The sequence below is a fragment of the Bubalus kerabau genome, chromosome 1, assembly GCF_029407905.1.
Source record: "Bubalus kerabau isolate K-KA32 ecotype Philippines breed swamp buffalo chromosome 1, PCC_UOA_SB_1v2, whole genome shotgun sequence".
Lineage (NCBI taxonomy): Eukaryota > Metazoa > Chordata > Mammalia > Artiodactyla > Bovidae > Bubalus > Bubalus kerabau.
This window is the reverse complement of record NC_073624.1, coordinates 123495845-123512260: the sequence shown is the minus strand read 5'-3', so window position 1 is coordinate 123512260 and position 16416 is coordinate 123495845. Positions and strand designations below refer to the sequence as shown.

The following is a 16416-nucleotide window of genomic DNA, read 5'->3' as shown; positions in this document are numbered from 1 at the left end:
ATTGAAAATATCATGTGTAAAATAGTTAGAGGAAAGCTGCTGTACAGCACAGGGAGCTCAGCTTGGTGCTCTGTGATGACCTAGAGGGGAGTTATATACCATGGTGTTACATATCACATACCATATATACATATATATATATATATATATATATATATATATAGACAGAGGATCCCGATGGGCTACAGTCCACAGGGTCAAAAAGAGTCGGACATGACTAAAGCGACTTAGCACACACCGTATATACAATTTCAGCACAGTCCCTGTCTCAATAAATGGTAAGTGGTATCATCATGTTTTTCCAATAGTCATATGTGCATGTGATATTTTGACTATAAAGAAGTCTGAGCACAGAAGACTTGATGCTTTCAAACTGTGGTGCTGTGGAAGACTCTTGAGAGTCCCTAGGACTGCAAGGAGATCCAACCAGTCTTTCCTCAAGGAAATCAGCCCTGACTCTTCATTGGAAGGACTAATGCTGAAGCTGAAGTTCCAATATTTTGGCCACTTGATAGAAAGAGCTGACTTATTGGATAAGATCCTCATGCTGCAAAAGATTGAAGGCAAAAGGAGAAGGGGAGGCCGATGAGATCATAGGATAGCATCACCAACTCAACAGACATGAGTCTGAGCAAACTCTAAGAGAGAGTGGAGGACAGAGGAGTCTGGGGTGCTGCAGTCTATGGGGTCTCAAAGAGTCAGAAATGATTTAGCAACTGAACAACATAATTATGTTACCTTTGTATTATTGTCTGACAGCATATTTCTGCAGTTAAGAACATGGTCTGAGACAGCAGCTAAAAATATGGTTCTTCAATATTTCCGTTTTGGAATTTTCCCATTCTATTTATTTCATCACCTATAAAATGAGGATAATAGCAATGCCTACTTATTTGGATGGTTACAGCAATATCAGTTTGATATCAGTTCTATATCAGTGTATTTATTTTTTGTTTTATTAGAATGAATTTATTAAGGCATATAGATAGATAAAGCTAGAAAAACTAAGTCTTAGTTTTCTCAGAATGTTCCAAACATTAAAAAGTAGTCTCCTGCCACTTTGTCTCACATTTCATGCATCATTTCTTCTCCCCATTGTGGAATCTATGATTTATAGTGGCTATTTTCCCCCCTTTATCTCAAAGGTCTTCTTTGCTGAAAGTCTCAACAATGTCCTTCTGAATTTTGCACCAGGAGAATCAATGCTGGTCTCTGTGTACCTCTTGTCTATCACCTGAAATACATTTTCTATTACACAAATTCCTAATGGCATTTTTCATCTGGGCATTTCTCAAGGTATAGATGAATGGATTTAACATGGGAGTTATCATAGTGTAGAATACAGCCACTGCTTTATCAATTGGTAAAGAAACTGGTGGTCTCAGATATACAAAAATGCAGGGCACAAGGAGCATGGTGACAACTGTGATGTGGGAGACACAGTGGAGAGGGCCTTGCACCTTGCCTCCAAACTGTGGTTCCTTAGGGAGTGCAGAATGACCACATAGGAGCCCATCAAGAGGATGAAGTTTATAAGACAAATGAAACCACTGTTGGCAGCAACAAATAGTCCTAGAGTGTGAGTATCAGTGCAGGCAAGATTTAGCAAAGGGTTCAGATCACACAAAAAGTGGTCTATGACATTAGGGCCACAGAAGGGTAATCTGAAGATGAAAAAGATCTGTATGATTCCATGAAGAAAGCCTCCCGCCCGTGCTACTCCAATTGGCAGCCAACACACCCTCCAGTTCATGATGGCCACATAGCGGTCATAGGCCATCACAGTGAGCAGGATGGCCTCAGCACTTCCGAAGAAATGTTCCCCAAAGATTTGCATCATGCATCCATTGAAGAGGATGGTATTCCTTTCACGGAGGGAATCGACGATCAGTTTAGGGTATTCACAGAGGAGTAGCAAGCATCAATAAGGAAGAGATAAGCCAGAAAAAAGTACATGGGAGATCCCAGTAATGGACTGACTATAATGGTAACCATGATGAACAAATTTCCTACCACAGAGATGATGTAGAAGACCAAAAACAAAACAAATATGATCTTCTGCAACTTTGGATTCTGTGTGAGCCCCAAGAGAACAAACTCTGTCACGTTGCTCCTATTCTCCATTTATTTTGTATTATGGTTCATTATGTTACCTGGAAAAAAAAAAGTTACTTTTCAGCACCTCAACCTTGATTTTACTAAGCCTCTCCATGTAATAAAAAATAAATGCCCAGGTTATATGGAGTTCTGAATTTTTGAGTTCTTTTCTTGACATAGGAAAAATATTTCTGATCTGTTAAAGATAACTTACATACTCCCCTGAGGAGAGAAAATGCTTAGAGTTAGAGACATGAGGGACTCTGAACACAAAGGTGGGAGGATTTCTGTGCACATATACTCATGTGAGATGATGCAAGCCCAATATGAATCAATAGGTCCCACATACAGTGGCAGCCAAACCTGAGATGAAAGGTAGAATATGGATGTAAAGGGTGTGAATGCAAAACCACGGGGTTTTCCCTTTATTCTTAGGAAATGAGAAACCATGTAAGTTAAATGAAAATGTGAGAGTAAGGATGAAGAGGGATGTGAGAGAGAGAGGGTGTGTTGGATTTAATTCCAAAAATGATCTTTTTCTGACTTGTATGAAGTGCGATGATGTTTAGTAAGGGGAGGGAAGACAGAACAACATTAGTATCAGACTATAATATTTCACATAAAGTGTAACAGAGCTTTGGAAATGGGAAAATAATGAAAAGGTAAAGAAGCTACTGTGCCAGAATACTGGAGTGGGTAGCCATTCCCTCCTCCAAGGCATCTTCCCAACCCAGGGATCAAACCCAGGTCTCCCGCATTGCAAGTGGATTATTTACTAGCTGGGCCACTAGGGAGCCCAATAAAATAAACATGTTTCCTAAATCCAATAACATTAAAATAATTGATACATATACTTTAATGATCAATTGTTATATGCACAGCATGATTACAGTCTATGTATATTTCTTTCACATAGCATATGAGAAGGAATCTTAGTATATAATAGTAAAAATATAGTAGTAATAATACTATTAGCTAAAACTTGCTGAACATTTATGTGCTCTAAGAGGCCATCCAATGCTTTGGCCACCTGATGTGAAGAGCTGACTCATTTGAAAAGACCCTGATGCTTTGAAAGATTGAAGGCTAGAGGAGAAGGGGAAGATAGAAGTTGAGATGGTTGGATGGCATCACCGACTCAATGGACATGAGTTTGAGTAAACTCCTGCAGTTGGTGATGGACAGAGAGGCCTGACGTGCTGCAGTCCAGGGAGTCACAAAGAGTCAGACATGACTGAGAAACTGAAGTGAACTGAACTGAAGATACTTCATTATTTAAGCTTCATTAAAAACGTGTTTACTACTATCATTTTTATACTTATTTTACACATTAGGAAGTAGAAGCTTAGAGAAGTTAAGAATTCTACGTAAACTCAGGCAGCTACAAAGGACAGAGTTAAGATTAGTTTAAATTACACTTTTATTTTTTTTTGTTCCAAATTTTTAAACCATAACCTATAAAATTATTACAATAAACAATGCTAAATTAGTAAACTTTAAAAAATGAAACCAATATAGTCATATTTATCTTTATCTTACTTCAGAGGCAGCTTTATATATAAATTTAATCAACCTATACAAAGATCAGAGATGTACACACACAGTACAATTTACTGAAATCCACCAATATTAATAACTATATGGTACTGCTTTCATCAAAGGTCCATTTTATCTTTTTTTTTCCTACCCACACTTCTTCCATCGAAAATTTCCCTATAAAGCATGAACTCACACTCTTCTGCAAAATGTTGTAAATGACTTTGAAAATGACAATCCCATTGGGAGAGCATATTGATTTGGGAATCTGAAGGTCCAGATTAGAATCTTGCCTTTTCCCTCTTGCTACTTGTTGATCTGAGGTGCATTTCTTGGCATCTTACATTTTTGTTTTTCAGTATCAAGTGAGAAGTATAATCCACCTCACCTCCCAGGCCATCATGAGAACTGATTGAAGAGATCTATGAATGCAAACACCACATTGTTGGGACACACAGAGGACCTTCCTCACTTATATGGCTATTTATGCACTCTGGAGTAGGAGAAATCTATATTTTTGGAAATGATATATCTAAACATTTGACCATACAATAGACTAAGGAAGAATCATCTCCAATTTTACATTTAAAGAAGTCACAGAGATCCATATTATGTTCAGCATTTGCTCCCAGGAAGTTCTTCATATGCATGTTTGAACTAAACAAGTGATGGTTCATATCATCTAATATTTACATTGATATCTTTTTGTGTGTGAAATTCATTTGTTTTATTTTCATACTCATGAGTAGTCTTAATTATTAAAATAATTGTCTGAGACAAAATAAGTATATCTGATGTTAGAGAAAAGGGTCTTAACAAATTTCTTAATCCCAGTGAGACTAGTATTTTCTTCTGTCAAATTAGGTTTATGAAATTTACCAAATATCTTTTGAAGAAAGGTGGTGAATATAAAAGGTTTTACTATTGTATTTGAAAAGTATTAAAATATAACAATTACTATATATGGAAAAAAACAACCTTTTCTAATTTACTAACAGAACTGTTGAAAAACTTACCTTCTGGTCTTAGATGATATTAATGATATTTGAGGGTGTTCAGAACTAATTCCATTTTAAAATTGACCTCCTCTTTGGATAAGAAACTTTCAATAGGAATAATATGACACACTCAGAAAGAGGCTATTCAGATAATTCAATATCAAGTCAATAGAAAATAAGTAAGTCTTTGGATAGGTCTAAATCTTTTCTTCTAGCTTAAAGACTGAAAAAGCTTTCACAGAAAATCTGGGACTTGAATTTAGAATAAATTCACTTAAAATACCAAGGTAAAATGATCTTCCATGAATGGTCTGATCCAAAAGCTAGGAGGCAGAATGTGTGGAGGAAATATATTCAAATGAGTCTTTCCACTCTTGACAAATATTTCTCTGGAAAATGTAAACAAGAAAAGACATTTTCAATTGCATGTGTGGCTATTTACCAAGTTTGCCATATAGGTTCTAGGACCTGGTCTATAGCAGCAATTTTCTCTCCCAGGAATTAATTATCTGCTTTGATGGAAAGATTTTGTCTTAGAAACAGGTGTTCTCTGGAGATATGGTTGGGAAACACTCATTTTGAGTGGGGAATTGTGTTCCCTGCACTTGCAGCCAAAATATGTGAGTGTCCTTTCTCTGTCTGAACCTGGCTTTCTAAGTATGCTGCTGCTGCTGCTGCTGCTAAGTCACTTCAGTCGTGTCCAACTCTGTGCGACCCCATAGATGGCAGCCCACCAGGCTCCCCCGTCCCTGGGATTCTCCAGGCAAGAACACTGGAGTAGGTTGCCATTTCCTTCTCCAATGCATGAAAGTGAAAAGTGAAAGGGAAGTCACTCAGTTGTGTCTGACTCTTAGCGACCCCATGGACTACAGCCTACCAGGCTCCGCCATCCATGGGATTTTCCAGGCAAGAGTACTGGAGTTGGGTGCCATTGCCTTCTCCCTAAGTATGCTGACTGTTGTATAAATAACAAGGATGGTGTAATTCATTACAGTAATATCTGTGATGTAGTTACCCTGTGAGATCATGTCAGAGAGAAAACTTCCATTATATATATATATATATATATATATATATATATATATATATATACTATATCTTCCTTATCCATATTTCTATTGATGGACAATTAATTGCTTCTTTGTATTGACTATTGTAAACAGCACTGCAGTGAACACTGGAGTGCATGTATCCTTATGAAACATGTTTTTTCCAGATATATATCCAGGAGTAGGATTTCTAGGTCGTATGGTGGCTTTATTTTTAGTTTTATTTAATAAAAATCCATATTGTTCTCTGTACTGGTTGTATCAATTTACGTTCCCTTCCACAGTGTTGGAGCGTTCTTTTTTCTCCACACCCTTTCCAGTATTTACTGGTTGTAGATTTTTTTGATGATGGTCATTCTGACAGGTGAGTTGATGTCTCACTGTAATTTTAATTTGCATTTCTGTGATACTTAGAAATGTGTGCATCTTGTCATGTGCCTCATGGCATCTGTATGTTTACATTGATGAAATGTCTATTTAGATCTGCTCTTTTTTTTTTTAATTGAGCTGAATGAGGTTTGTAAATCTGGGAATCTAATCCTTTGTTAGCTGTGTTATTTGCAAATATTTTCCTCCAATCTGTGGGCTTTGTTGTTTTATTATTATTTTTAGATTTATTTATTTTAATTGGAGGCTAATTGGGTTTTGCCATACATCAACATGAATCCGCCACTGGTGTACACGTGTTCCCCATCCTGAACCCCCCTCCTACCTCCCTCCTTGTACCATCCCTCTGGGTCATCCCAGTGCATCAGTCCCAAGCAACCAGTATCATGCATTGAACTTGGACTGGCAATTTGTTTCATATATGATATTATACATGTTTCAATGCCATTCTCCCAAATCATCCCATCCTCTCCCTTTCCCACAGAGTCCAAAAGACTGTTCTACACATGTGTATCTTTTGCTGTCTCGCATACAAGGTTATCATTACCATCTTTTAAATTCCATATATATGCATTAGTATACTGTATTTGTGTTTTTCTTTCTGGCTTACTTCATTCTGTATAATAGGCTCCAGTTTCATCCACCTCATTAGAACTGATTCAGATTTATTCTTTTTAAGGCTGAGTAGTACTCCATTGTGTATATGTACCACAGCTTTCTTATCCATTCATCTGCTGATGGATATCTAGGTTTCTTCCATGTCCTGGCTATTATAAATAGTGCTGCTATGAACACTGGGATACACGTGTCTCTTTCAATTCTGGTTTCCTTGGTGTGTATGCCCAGTAGTGGGATTGCTGGGTCATGAGTTCAGTTCAGTCACTCAGTCGTGTCCAAATCTTTGTGACCTCATGAATTGCAGCATGCCAGGCCTCCCTGTCCATCATAAGGCAGTTCTATTACCAGTTTTTTAAGGAATCTCCACACTGTTCTCCATAGTGGCTGTACTAGTTTGCATTCCCACCAACAGTGTAAGAGGGTTCCCTTTTCTCTACACCCTCTCCAGCATTTACTGCTTGTAGACTTGGATCGCAGCCATTCTGACTGGCATGAAATTGTACCTCATAGTGGTTTTGATTTGCATTTCTCTGATAATGAGTGATGCTGAGCATCTTTTCATGTGTTTGTTAGCCATCTGTACGTCTTCTTTGGAGAAATGTCTGTTTAGTTCTTTGACCCATTTTTTGATTGGGTTGTTTATTTTTCTGGAATTCAGCTGCAGGAGTTGCTTGTATATTTTTGAGATTAGTTATTTGTCAGTTGCTTCATTTACTATTATTTTCTCCCATTCTGAAGGCTGTCTTTTCACCTGGCTTATAGTTTCCTTTGTTGTGCAGAAGCTTTTATTTTAATTAGGTCCCATTTGTTTATTTTTGCTTTTATTTCCAATATTCTGGGAAGTGGGTCATAGACGATCCTGCTGTGATGTATGTCAGAGAGTGTTTTGCCTATGTTCTCCTCTAGGAGTTTTATAGTTTCTAGTCTTACATTTAGATCTTCAATCCATTTTGAGTTTATTTTTGTGTATGGTGTTAGAAAGTGTTCAGTTTCATTCCTTTATAAGTGGTTGACCAGTTTTCCCAGCACCACTTGTTAAAGAGATTGTCTTTTCTCCATTGTATATTCTTGCCTCCTTTGTCAAAGATAAGGTGTCCATAGGTGTGTGGATTTATCTCTGGGCTTTCTATTTTGTTCCATTGATCTATATTTCTGTGTTTGTGCCAGTACCATACTGTCTTGATGAATGTGGCTTTGTAGTAGAGCCTGCAGTCAGGCAGGTTGATTCCTCCAGTTCCATTCTTCTTTCTCAAGATTGCTTTGGCTATTTGAGGTTCTTTGTATTTACATACAAATTGTGAAGTTATTTGTTCTAGCTTTGTGAAAAATATGATTGGTAGCTTGATAGGGATTGCACTGAACCTATAAATTGCTTTGGGTAGTATACTCATTTTCACTATATTGATTCTTCTGATCCATGAATATGGTATATTTCTCCATCTATTAGTGTCCTCTTTGATTTCTTTCACCAGTGTTTTATAGTTTTCTATACATAGTTCTTTAGTTTCTTTAGGTAGATATATTCCTAAGTGTGTTATTATTTTCTTTGCAATGGTGAGTGGAATTGTTCCTTAATTTCTCTTTCTATTTTCTCGTTGTTAGTGTATAGGAATGCAAGGGAGTTTTGTGTGTTGATTTTATATCCTGCAACTTTACTATATTCATTGATCAGCTCTAGTAATTTTCTGGTGGAGTCTTTAGGGTTTTCTATGTAGAGGATCATGCCATCTGCAAACAGTGAGAGTTTTACTTCTTTTCCAATTTGGATCCCTTTTATTTCTTTTTCTGCTCTGATTGCTGTGGCCAAAACTTACAAAACCTTGTTGAATAGTAGTGGTGAAAGTGGGCAACCTTGTCTTGTTCCTGACTTTAGGGAAAATGTTTTAAATTTTTGACATTGAGGATAATGTTTGCTGTGGGTTTGTCATATATAGCTTTTATTATGTTGAGGCATTTTCCTTCTGTTCCTGCTTTCTGCAGAGTTTTTATCATAAACGGATGTTGGATTTTGTCAAAGGCCTTCTCTGCATCTATTGAGATAATCATATGGCTTTTATTTTTATTTTTTTATATATTTTTTTATTTTTATTTTTTTAACTTTACAAGATTGTATTGGTTTTGCCATATATCAAAATGAATCTGCCACAGGTATACATGTGTTCCCCATTTGTTAATGTGGTGTATTACTTTGATTGATTTATGGCTATTGAAGAATCCTTGCATCCCTGGGATAAAGCCCACTTGGTCATGGTGTATAATCTCTTTAATGTGTTGTTGGATTCTGATTGCTAGAATTTTGTTAAGGATTTTTGCATCTATGTTCATCAGTGATATTGGCCTGTAGTTTTCTTTTCTTGTGGCATCTTTGTTAGGTTTTGGTATTAGTGTGATGGTGGCCTCATAGAATGAGTTTGGAAGTTTACCTTCCTCTGCAATTTTCTGGAAGAGTTTGAGTAGGATAGGTGGTAGCTCTTCTCTAAATTGTTGGTAGAATTCAGTGATGAAGCTGTCTGGACCTGGGCTTTTGTTTGCTGGAATATTTCTGATTACAGTTTCAATTTCTGTGCTTTTGATGGGTCTGTTAAGATTTTCTGTTTCTTCCTGATTCAACTTCCTGGAAAGTTGTACTTTTCTAAGAATTTGTCCATTTCTTCCAAGTTGTCCATTTTATTGGCATATAATTGCTGATAGTACTCTTATGATCCTTTGTGTTTCTGTGTTGTCTGTTGTGATCTCTCCATTTTCATTTCTAATTTTATTGATTTGATTTTTCCCCCTTTGTTTCTTGATGAGTCTGGCTATCTGGCTAATGGTTTGTCAATGTTATTTATCCTATCAAAGAACCAGCTTTTGGCTTTGTTGATTTTTGCCATGGTCTCTTTTGGTTCTTTTGCATGTATTTATGCCCTAGTTTTTAAGATTTCTTTCCATCTACTAACCCTGCTGTTCTTCATTTCTTCCTCTTCTACTTGCTTTAGGTGTAGAGTTAGGTTATTTATTTGACGTTTTTCTTGTTTCTTGAGGTATGCCTGTATTGCTATGAACCTTCCCCTTAGCACTGCTTTTACAGTGTCCCACAGGTTTTGGGTTGTTGTGCTTTCATTTACATTTGTTTCTATGCATATTTTGATCTCTTTTTCAAATTCTTCTGTGATTTGTTGGTTATTCAGCAGCGTGTTTTTCAGTCCCCATATGTTGGAATTTTTAATAGCTTTTCTCCTGTAATTGACATCTAATCTTACTGCATTGTGGTCAGAAAAGATGCTTGGAATGATTTCAATTTTTTTGAATTTACCAAGGCTAGATTCATGGCCCAGGATGTGATCTATCCTGGAGAAGGTTCCATGTGCGCTTAAGAAAAAGGTTAAATTCATTGTTTTGGGGTGAAATGTCCTATACATATCAATTAGGTCTAGCTGGTCTACTGTATCATTTAAAGTTTGTATTTCCTTGTTAATTTTCTGTTTAGTTGATCTATCCATAGGTGTGAGTGAGGTATTAGAGTCTCCCACTATTATTGTGTTATTGTTAATTTCCCCTTTCATACTTGTTAGCATTTGTCTTACATATTGTGGTGCTCTTATGTTAGGTGCATATATATTTATAATTATTATATCTTCTTCTTGGATTGATCCTTTAATCATTATGTAGTGTCCTTCTTTGTCTCTTTTCACAGCCTTTGTTTTAAAGTCTATTTTATCTGATATGAGTATTGCTACTCCTGCTTTCTTTTTGTCTCTATTTGCTTGGAATATCTTTTTCCAGCCCTTCACTTTCAGTCTGTATGTGTCCCCTGGGTCTTGTTTTTGTATCCATTCAGCCAGACTTTGTCTTTTGGTTGGGGCATTCAACCCATTTACATTTAAGGTAATTATTGATAAGTATGATCCCATTGCCATTTACTTTATTCTTTGGGGTTTGAGTTTATAACACCCTTTTTGTGTTTCCTGTCTAGAGAAGATTCTTTAGCATTTGTTGGAGAGCTGGTTTGGTGGTGATGAATTCTCTCAGCTTTTGCTTGTCTGTAAAGCTTTTGATTTCTCCTTCATATTTGAAATAGAGCCTTACTGGGTACAGTAATCTGGGCTGTAGGTTATTTTCTTTAATCACTTTAAGTATGTCTTGCCATTCCCTTAGGGCCTGAAGAGTTTCTATTGAAAGATCAACTGTTATCCTTATGGGAATCCCTTTGTGTGTCATTTGTTGTTTATCCCTTGCTGCTTTTAATATTTGTTCTTTGTGTTTTATCTTTGTTAATTTGATTAATATGTGTCTTGGGGTGTTTCACCTTGGGTTTATCCTGTTTGGGACTCTGGTTTTCTTGGACTTGGGTGATTATTTCCTTCCCCATTTTAGGGAAGTTTTCAACTATTATCTCCTTAAGTATTTTCTCATGGTCTTTCTTTTTGTCTTCTTCTGGGACTCCTATGATTCGAATATTGGGGCATTTAACATTGTCCTGGAGGTCTCTGAGATTTTCCTCGTTTCTTTTAATTCGTTTTTCTTTTTCCCTCTCTGATTCATTTATTTCTACCATTCTATCTTCTACTTCACTAATCCTATCTTCTGCCTCTGTTATTCTACTATTTGTTCCCTCCAGAGTGTTTTTGATCTCATTTATCACTTTATTCCGGAGAAGGCAATGGCATCCCACTCCAGTACTCTTGCCTGGAAAATCCCATGGATGGCGGAGCCTGGCAGGCTACAATCCATGGGGTCGCTAAGAGTCAGACACGACTGAGTGACTTCACTTTCACTTTTCACTTTTATGCATTGGAGAAGGAAATGGCAACCCACTCCAGTGTTCTTGCCTGGAGAATCCCAGGGATGGGGGAGCCTGGTGGGCTGCTGTCTATGGGGTCGTACAGAGTCGGACACGACTGAAGCTACTTAGCAGCATTGCATTGCATTGCATTATTCATTATACATTGACTCTTTTTTTTATTTATTCTAGGTCCTTGTTAAACCTTTTTTGCCTTTTCTCAATCCTTGTCTCCAGGCTATTTATCTGTAATTCCATTTTGATTTCAAGATTTTGGATCATTTTCACTATCATTTTTCAGAATTCTTTATCAGGTAGATTCCCTATCTCTTCCTCTTCTGTTTGGTTTGGTGGGCATTTATTCTGTTCCTTTACCTGCTGGGTATTCCTTTGTCTCTTCATCCTGTTTTTATTGCTGTGTTTGGGGTGGCCTTTCTGTATTCTGGCAGTTTGTGGAGTTCTCTTTATTGTGGAGTTTCCTTGCTGTGGGTGGGGTTGTACTGGTGGCTTGTCAAGGTTTCCTGGTTAGGGAAGCTTGTGTCCATGTTTGGTGGGTGGAGCTGGATTTCTTCTCTCTGGAGTGCAATGAAGTCTCCAGTAAAGAGTTATGAGATGTCAATGGGTTTGGAGTAACTTTGTGCAGCCTGTATATTGAAGCTCAGGGCTGTGTTACTGTGATGTTGGAGAATTTGTGTGGTATGTCTTGCTCTGGAACTTGTTGGCCTTTGGGTGGTGCTTGGTTTCAGTGTAGGTATGGAGGCATTTGATGAGCTCCTGTCGATTAATGTTCCCTGGAGTCAGGAGTTCTCTGGTGTTCTCAGGATTTGGACTTAAGCCTCCTGCTTCTGGTTTTCAGTCTTATTTTTACAGTAGCCTCAAGACTTCTCCATATAAACAGCACCATTGATAAAACATCTATGTTAAAGATGAAAAGTTTCTCCACAGTGAGGGACACCCAGAGAAGTTCACAGAGTTACATGGAGAAGAGAAGAGGGAGGATGGAGTTAGAGGTGACCCAAATGAGATAAGGTGGAATCAAAAGAGGAGAGAGCGAGCTAGCCAGTAATCACTTCCTTATGTGTGATCCACAGTCTGGACTGCTCAGAGATGTTGAAGGAGTTATACAGAGTAGAGAAGAAGGAGGAAGGAGACAGAGGTGGCCAGGAGGATAAAGGGGGGATTCAAAAGGAGAGAGACAGATCCAGCCAGTAATAAGTTTCCTAAGTGTTCTCCACCATCCAGAACACACAGAGATTCACAGAGTTGGGTAGAGAAGAGAAGGAGGAGGGAGGAGATAGAGGCAAACTGGTGGAGAAAAAGGAGAGTCCAAAGGGGGAGAGAGCAGTCAAGCCAATAATCTCACTCCCAAGTAAAAACAGGTACTGAAGATTGGGTTCTTAAAGGTACAAAATTGAAAACAAATATAAAAAAGCAAAGATTAAAACTCTAGAGTAGTGGTTGGATTTTCAAAAATACAATATTAAAGAAAAGAAAAGGAAAAAAAAACAAAGTTACAAAAATTATATATCAGATCAGATCAGTTGCTCAGTCATGTCTGACTCTTTGTGACCCCATGAATCACAGGACGCCAGGCCTCCCTGTCCATCACCAACTCCCAGAGTTCACCCAGACTCACATCCATCAACTCAGTGATGCCATCCAGCCACCTCATCCTCTGTCATCCCCTTCTCCTCTTGCCCCCAATCCCTCCCAGCATCAGAGTCTTTTCCAATGAGTCAGCTCTTCGCATGAGGTGGCCAAAGTACTGGAATTTCAGCTTTAGCATCATTCCTTCCAAAGAAATCCCAGGGCTGATCTCCTTCAGAATGGACTGGTTGGATCTCCTTGTAGTCCAAGGGACCCTCAAGAGTCTTCTCCAACACCACAGTTCAAAAGCATCAATTCTTCAGTGCTCAGCCTTCTTCACAGTCCAACTCTCACATCCATACATGACCACAGGAAAAACCATAGCCTTGACTAGGAGAACCTTTGTTGGCAAAGTAATGTCTCTGCTTCTGAATATGCTATCTAGGTTGGTCATAACTTTCCTTCCAAGGAGTAAGCATCTTCTAATATGAAGTTTGCTTTAAAAAATAGGGTCTCTTTTTTGCAAAGTAATAGTAGGTTATAAAGATGAAAATTAAAGGAGTAATACACAGAACACAGAAGTCGCTCAGTCGTGTCCGATTCTTTGCGACCCCATGAATTGTAACCCACCAGGCTCCTCAGTCCATGGGATTTTCCAGGCATGAATACTGGAGTGGGCTGCCATTTCCTTTTTAGAGGACTTAAAATTTAAAAACTATTAAAAAATGATACGGAAAATAGTAAGAATATATCTAGGACTTTCTCTGGTGTTGTTGTGGGCAGTGTGGGGTCAGTTCATTTTTGGATAGTTCCTTGGTCCGGCTCATATTTCTCAAGATCTATAGGCCCCTTCCTATGTAGTCAGTACTAACTACAGGGTTTTAATCTATTGCACCTGTCACTTCCAAGGCGGTTCCCTCTGTTTTAGCTTCTTCTGTTTGCTGGTCTCTTCAATGTCTGATTTCCGCCCTGACACAAGGGGGTGGTGGTGGACACTTTTTTAGGCTCACTTGTTCAGTCGTGCTGTGGGGAGGGAGGGACGTTGCAAACAAATAACACTGGCATGTGCTCGCAGTGTCTCAGCCACACTGGGTCTGTCCCCACTCATGACACGTGTGCCTCCCTGCCCACACTGCTCAGGCTCTAGGTTGCTCCGCTGGGAACCATCCAAGGCTGGCCCTGGGCTGCATGCACCTCCCAGGTCTAAGCCGCTCGGTTCAGGCACTCAGGTAGTCCTCAGAAGTGCAGGCTCTGTTGGGCCTGCATTTTGTGCCCTTCCCAGGTCTGAGCAGCTCAGGTGATGAGGTGTTTAGCGAGCACAGTCGCTGTGACTTATCGCCTCCCCCATCCATGCCATTTCGTTTTCTGGGTGTACAACCTGCGCACCTTCTCAGGAAGATGTTGACCGTCCAGAACCCCAAGAAGTCTTAGTTATCAAAGAAGCCTGCTTGCAGTTTGGTAGATAATGCCTCTCTGGGGCTGTGATTGCCCCCTTCCAGCTCTGGCTGCACTCGCCTGCCTGTCACTGGAGGGAGATGGGCCTGCCTGCAGCCGGCTAGCTCTGTTCAGTCCTTTGTCCTGTGAGCGGGCCTGGTGGTGTCTTAGGTTAGGGCTTTTCATATGGTAGCTATCCCACAGCCTGGTTTGCTAACCCAAGTTAGTTCCCTCAGATTGCCCTCAGGGCATTCACCTCCCTGCCCAGTTCCCACTTTCTAGTGGCGGGTGCAGGCGTCTGCCCTGCTTCTCCACTGGGGGAGTTACCCTTGGGCACGTAATCTGTGAGGTTTAATTATTTATTTATTTATTTTTCCTCCCAGTTATGTTGCCCTCTGTGGTTCCAAGGCTTGCCACAGATTCGGCAGTGAGAGTGTTTCCTGGTGTTTGGAAACTTCTCTCTTTTTAAGACTCCCTTTCCGGGATGGAGCTCCATCCCTACCTCTTTTGTCTCTCTTTTTGTCTTTTATATGTTTTCCTACTTCCTGTCGAAGACAATGGGCTGCTTTTTTGAGTGCCTGATGTCCTCTGATGACATTCAGAAGTTGTTTTGTGGAATTTACTCAGCATTTAAATGTTCTTTTGATGAATTTGTGGGGGAGAAAGTGGTCTCCCCATCCTATTCCTCCGCCACCTTCAGGTTGGCTTCAAGGGCATTTCATATGAAAATTTATTTGTTTAAGTTACTCCTCACAGATTCTTCATCACTCCAATGCTATTTTTCACTTATCAAAAGTATGTAATTATAGAAGTCAGCATTATCAAATATTAATTGAATGACTACAATATGCCATGCATAACCCTCTTCTTCCAGACTTTCACTTTAATCAAATGGCATTAGAATGAAGAGTTCTTCATGATTTATTGACTTAAAGCAGAAATATTTACAAGCTTAAATATTAAGTTAGGAAAATGATCTAGTCCCTTTTAAACATCTTTTATTACATCACCACATCCACTCCATTAATTACTTTTAGATATTGAATTATTGAAATAACACATATTTCTTGAATAAAACATGAATTATATAATTTAAAAATGAAAAACACTCTAGAAATAATTGTTATCAACTCAACTACATTGTAAAGCTTGCATTGTAAAACTTTAGAGAAATGTGATTAATATTACCTGACTATCTAAAGTAAAAGAAAAAGGTGACCATCACCATAGTGGTTTAATGTGGTTCTCATTTATCCCCTGGCATGATGTGATGAGAGAAGCTTTACTTCTGTGATATTCCTTCCCTCAAACCAATGTGAGAAAATCATTAGGAAAGTCCACATTTGAAAGTATTCTACAGGATACCTCACCAGTATCCCTTAGAATTGTAAGACCCAAGAAAAAGAAAATTGAAGAAGCATCACAGACCAGAGGAGATTTGGAAGACATGATGACTTAATGCAATATGGTACCTAGACTTGATTCTAGACAAGAAAGGTGGCATTAGTGGTGGGGGGAGCAAGAAACTGATAAAATGCAATAAAATTTACTTTATCAAAATAATAGTGTACCTATATTTATTTTTTTATTTTATTGTGGTAAAAACACAACATGACAAACCCTCTTAGATTTTAAGGGTACCCATACAGTGTTGAGGCTTGTAAGAGAGGACAATGAAGAGATGTTTGTCAAGGGGACAAAGTTTCAGTTATGAAAGATGAATAAATTTTTAAAATGTACAACAATATAATTGCAATTAACAGTACATTTTATATTTGAAATGTGGTAAGAGAGTAGAATTTAACTATTTTCAACATGAAGAAAAAAATAAAAGAAAATTATAAGACATAAAGTAATTGCTAATTGCTAATTTACTAATTATCTCGATTGTGATTATTTCACTATATATATATATATATATATATATATATATATATATATATATAAT

The 16416-nt window shown here is 38.2% G+C and overlaps 1 pseudogene; it reads right to left on the bottom strand.

Moving 5' to 3' along the window:
• Positions 1-1199: 1199 nt before the first annotated feature.
• On the bottom strand, positions 1200-2124 carry LOC129653846 (olfactory receptor 4C46-like; annotated as a pseudogene).
• Positions 2125-16416: the final 14292 nt, after the last annotated feature.